The sequence below is a fragment of the Dreissena polymorpha genome, chromosome 4, assembly GCF_020536995.1.
Source record: "Dreissena polymorpha isolate Duluth1 chromosome 4, UMN_Dpol_1.0, whole genome shotgun sequence".
Lineage (NCBI taxonomy): Eukaryota > Metazoa > Mollusca > Bivalvia > Myida > Dreissenidae > Dreissena > Dreissena polymorpha.
The window spans coordinates 57563392-57569064 of NC_068358.1; the positions used below are offsets into that span (position 1 = coordinate 57563392).

Here is a 5673-nt window from a genome sequence, read left to right on the forward strand (position 1 = left end):
TTTTCAATTTCAACCGTACCTGAATATATGTAATGTCAACAAGTTTCGAGTAAATTTATCAAAATTACGTATGTCATCACATAGATTAAATATCGAGTCAGGCAGATGGGCTAGACCTACACCAATTCCATTAGACCAAAGAAAGTGTACTGTTTGTAATAAACTCGAAGATGAGTTTCATTTTATTCTTGAATGTACAATATATACTGAACTGAGATCAAAATATATTCCATTGTATTACAGAAAACGACCAAACATGTACAAATTTATCGAGCTAATAACATCAAATAATGAACTTTTAGTAAAAAAATTAAGCTGTTATATTTATCACTCTTTTAAGGTTCGAACGCATAATACATATGTGTCATCAATTTGATGTATTCTGAAATGTTTTGTGCGGTATATATCTTGTTGTAACTTTAATTGCATTTATTATGTACTGCATATTAATTGTTGGGATAGTACCGCATATGTACCGTGTTTTTTCTGTCTTTGTGTTTAAACGGTCGCCTTTAATGGACTGTCAAAACTGTATTTGAATGTATTTAATCAATTGCCATTATTATCTTTTTAATGAAGGTTATCGTATCTGTTCCTAGATGTATTCTACGACAATATGGCTGCATTTTTAGAACTGTTATGCACTGATTTACAACTATTATGTCACATTAAATACTATACTTGTAACATCTATATTTGCATAGAGCATATTACAGGACCTTTTGACCATCTACATTTTTGATTGCGTGGGTGGTCTGTTTAAGGTTTATGAAATGCTTGTTTTTAATATCAAACGCAACCAGTTAAAACATTTTGTTTCTCGTGTTTGTTTAACTACATACACCTTGTCATAATATCATAATATCAGTCTAATTAAATAATATGTTGTACTATGAGCAGAGCCTTTGAGCTGCCTATATTTTCGTTTCGCATAGGTAGCAAGCAAGGGCTAATTCTTATGAAATTGATACAAGCATGAAAAAAGCATAATTGATATTAAGTTAAATACTGTGTGCTATCACGTGAAACGAAATTTTTTTTACGCCGGGTTAGTAAAACGTGTTATTATTATGACAATTGTCCTGTGAAGACCCAATATATGTACAATAAGCTTATTTGATATTTTGTTGTCATAATTAAGCTCCATTACAAATGATGTAATACGACCTATTCAATTACATATATACTATCAATAGTTATTAATATAATTATACCTATATTTTATTATACATGTATGAATTGTTGCAATGAAACGTATGATTTTTTTTATTATTATTTCTTTTTTTAAATTCATGAATTATTTATGTTGTAAACACTGTATGCTTACTTTGTCCACTTGGGCTTTTGGCCTTCTGGATGTGTTGTTTAATAATAATAATAATAATATATAAATGTACTAGTAACATACGAATATTATAATTAAACCGACTATGTTAATCCGGATTAGTACAAAGTATTTTTATTAGAAAATCTTGCTTATGAACCCTTATAAATGTAAATTACAGTATTTTTGGTATATTGCATTAAATTGAGTTTATTAGCCTCATACACTCTGACGCACTTAGGATATATTTAATTACATGTATACTTTCGATAATTACTTATGTTCTAGTGTAATGTATAATAATTCATAATGTATAATAATTCATGTATGCACCGTTGTAACCAAACGATTTTATTTCTTTGCATAACTTTATTTTGTATAATCATAAACTGTGTATTGTGTAAACACTGTATCATGTATGCTTGCTTTGTCCACTTGGGCTTTTGGCCTTCTGGATGGATTGTTTAATAAACAATACACATGTTTAGAAAACTCAACACATTGCATATAACACTTTATAGCGTAATAATATACTTACATAAACAAATAATTAGAAACAACCTACATATACTCATAACTAAAATGCCGAATTTGAAAACGGTCACATGCTTTTGGATTTGTATTTTTGTAAATGTCGCTTCGCTGTGACAAATACTTTTCAAAATTGCGCTCGACTTAAAAACGCGACAGACTGACTGGATCGAACTCAGCAATTGTTTTATATTTGCTCCAGATCAGGGGAGGCATGCGTATACGGGAGCTTACTGGGTTTAAGTGAGGTTAGTTGAAACTAAACTTCCAAGATGGCGTCGTTCTCATGTTTTTCGTGAAGAAGTAGCGGATATTTTCCCCCGGTAAGCCCATTTATATTTCTTTTAAATGAATAAGCCCTTTCGGCTCTACGGTGATTGAGCTCAACCGTTTCGTTGATGTAAAAGTAAATATTAGTTAAGGTCAAAGGGTAAAATAAAAAAAGCTATTAAATCAGGAGGGTCAGCGACGATTCGTATAGCACATAAGGATTCATCAGGAGAACGTGTGCTAGCCCTCACACAAGCACAGAATTAACAAAATATCAAAAGCGTTCCAAAGTGGTAAAGGAGAGAAGATTAAAATGAAAAAAAAACACAGATAGAACACAACGTAAAAGTTGAAGGCCGATTTATTAGAGCAATTTGAATGTTTGGCGCGTCTAGCGTTTTACATGCAATTTCAATTGTGCAAGCTGCAGCTGGTAATAAAATTGTTGAAAACATAAGTGGATCTGATGTTATTAATTTAAAGGAAAATTGAAGAGGTTGTAAAATCACTTAAGTTGGGTAAAGACTTCCCAAATCACCATTGAAAAAGGTTGAAGAGCTTGGTGAGGGATGGTTTCATAAGTCTGGTAAGGGAATGTTCATGAGAACAGTTTTCAGATTAATACTATGTCCAAATTCAGCATCTACATGTAAACATATACCAATACTAGAGATTCTTCTTTAGAACGATAACTATACATTATTTGTTTTGACTTAACAAACTTTATTTATAAAAACTTGCAGGATTTATAATAAAGCGAGAACTGGAGAACCTCGAATTAACAAATGAGGATTATGATGACTGGAAAGAAGAAGTTACTAAAAATGGTAATGAATGGTCGAGTTTTCAACCCACCTTAGATGTTATGATGGGGTAGTCAAAATACCTTGGAAATGGAAAATTAATTAAAAATAGAAAATTTCAGGAAAAGGGTTCTCAAGTATCCTGCAAAAAATAAAGATCGAATAGACTTATCCCGGAAAAGCACGAGTTTAGAAAAACCCACTAATCACCCCGGTACAAACAACGCTGATCCACTATATCAACCAATGATAGCTTCCTTTAAATAATAACGGTTGATACGGTGTGTGATTTTGAAAGGATTATAAATGGGTCATGTTTATTTGTACCAGCAGATTAGTGGGTTTTTCCAAAAAGTTGCTTTTTCCGGGATACATATATTGTGTGGTGGTTGTTAGCTTTTGCACAAGAATCGCTCACTATTCCAACAAATGACTCAATTACCATCTTCGTCGCGATGCACTTTCTTTCTTCTATATATATATATCAAACTGTCTGATGTAACAACATGCGTCGTGAAATAAAGTTTATTGTATTTTAACGTTCAAATACAATTGTTTATTGAATAAAGTCAACAAACTAGATAACTTCCTAGTTGTTTTTAATACAAATGCTGGGATGTTAATGAACAGATAAGATTACTTGCTGGTGTTACACAAGTGCTTGCATGTTAATGTTTATTCTAAAATTTACAAATGTTCATGACGACGCATAACACGCGTTGACAATGGATTCACGTGACTCGATGGAAGAGTATCACAATGGCAACGAAATTATTCAAGCGTACGATGACTACCGATTGGTGACATTGGCTGATATGATGTTGCATCGACAAATACTATTTGTTATTGTTTTTTCATAGATTTATTAGGAACGTTATGTTCGTACACTAATTTAGTGCATATAACACTTTGTTAATTTGATAGAACATTGTATTTATCTGACATAAAATACGATCGCAAGGGAAATGATGTTTTTTTCCGCGTATTTGTCTACGACAGCTTCCCAAACGACATGAACATTACATGCATACTCATTTTTCTGTTTGTATATATTAAATTTATTATTATTATTATGTATAAATCATTAAATTAGTTGTTGTTATTTTTCAGTTTTGATAAGACTCAGTTCAACGTTCGCCAATAAAATGAGAACGCACATAAAAATTTTAGCATATATGGTTCTTGTTTAATAAAGTTCGGACAATTTATTTAGAATCATTTTCTTGATAAATCTTACTATACATTACGTTATATTTTAAATGAATTGATACAATCTTTGACCATATTTATACTGTACCGCCTTTCCAAATTAATTTGAATTGTGTATAATTAATTGTTGCTTTCATGAATTAATTAAAATAATAAATTAAATGTATAAACAGATTATATACATCAAAATGTCATTGATTATATTGTTTATATTATATATCTAAACGGTGGCATAAAAGGTAACGTTTTAATCCATGAAAAAAATAAATAACTAATGATACGCATGCAATACCCATGCTGATCAAATTTATGTGCACCTGTCGACCACATATTGTTTGAATGCAAACGGATATTGTATCGCTTGACTTTGCCGCTAGCATTATAAAGGGCACATTAATGATTCAATCAGTAATTGATTGCATTAATTAACTAAATAATTAATATCCCAAATAAAGTTAGGCATCCATGTATACGGTATATGACTAAACGTGCAAAGGCATTAATAGACGGGTTTCTTTAAATGTCGCATATTGTCCTAAAAGCAACGAAACAATGGCGAATTTAGTATTAAAGTAATAATGTTTATCAATTTATATTTTACAAGAAACTTTGTTTTATCGATGTTAATGATAAAGATGAGCGTTGCGGTTTTGATAGTAGTAGAGCTGAAAGGCTAAGACGAAAGTGTGTTTTTATCTTGAAAACGGTAGACACAGAAATTATTTACGATAACAGAAAGGGTCTGAAATATGTATGATACTTATTCCATTGAACATTGTAAATAAAACTTCTAAATATAATGAGGTAAGGTATTTCTCTAAACTTACTGGTGACTTTTTGCGACACTCCTCAAATACAAACAATTAACATCGACTGTGACTATGCATTTTTAATTTATTTGCTATTTTGTTATCAGATATTATTTCGTTTGATCTGGTTCGTCTTTTCTTTCTTAAAGTGTGAGAATTAACTACCGTTAAATTGTGTATATTAATTGATTAATTTATTAATTGTGTATTTACGATTTTTACTTTTATAAGCTGATATAATGTTATTGTAAGCATTCAAGATTACATGTACAAGAACAGTATAATTTATACCACGCCATCAACGAAGTTAGAGTTGTATGCATGTACATACTAGTTTTGTTTGAAAAGTGGAAACTCATATAAAACATATTGTACAATGTTTGTAAATCTCAAAGTGAATATTCTTTGCAGATATGTTCACATGACACAAAGATGTGTGTCGTACAAACGTATAAACTAGTCAGAATCGACTTCGTGCTTGGAATATCTTGGTTGTTATTAATTTATTTGAAGAACAACATTGCATTTAGCCTTTCGTATTGTTTGTTGGTGTTTTTTTTGTGTTTTTGTTCGCTGTTTTTGTTTCATCATAAACACGTTAATGTTGATTATCGTTGTTTTACCGCAATATATTACTCAACATAACTATGGTTCAAAGCATGACAATAACATTAATCCAATACTTCTAGGCAGAAATCGTCAAATAAGAAATAATACAACGAACATA

The 5673-nt window shown here is 30.7% G+C and overlaps 1 protein-coding gene across 2 annotated transcripts in view; it reads right to left on the reverse strand.

Moving 5' to 3' along the window:
- The window catches only part of LOC127879586 (CD109 antigen-like), a 78175-nt gene that overhangs the window by 46172 nt on the left and 26330 nt on the right, over positions 1 to 5673 (reverse strand). The window lies entirely within an intron of this gene.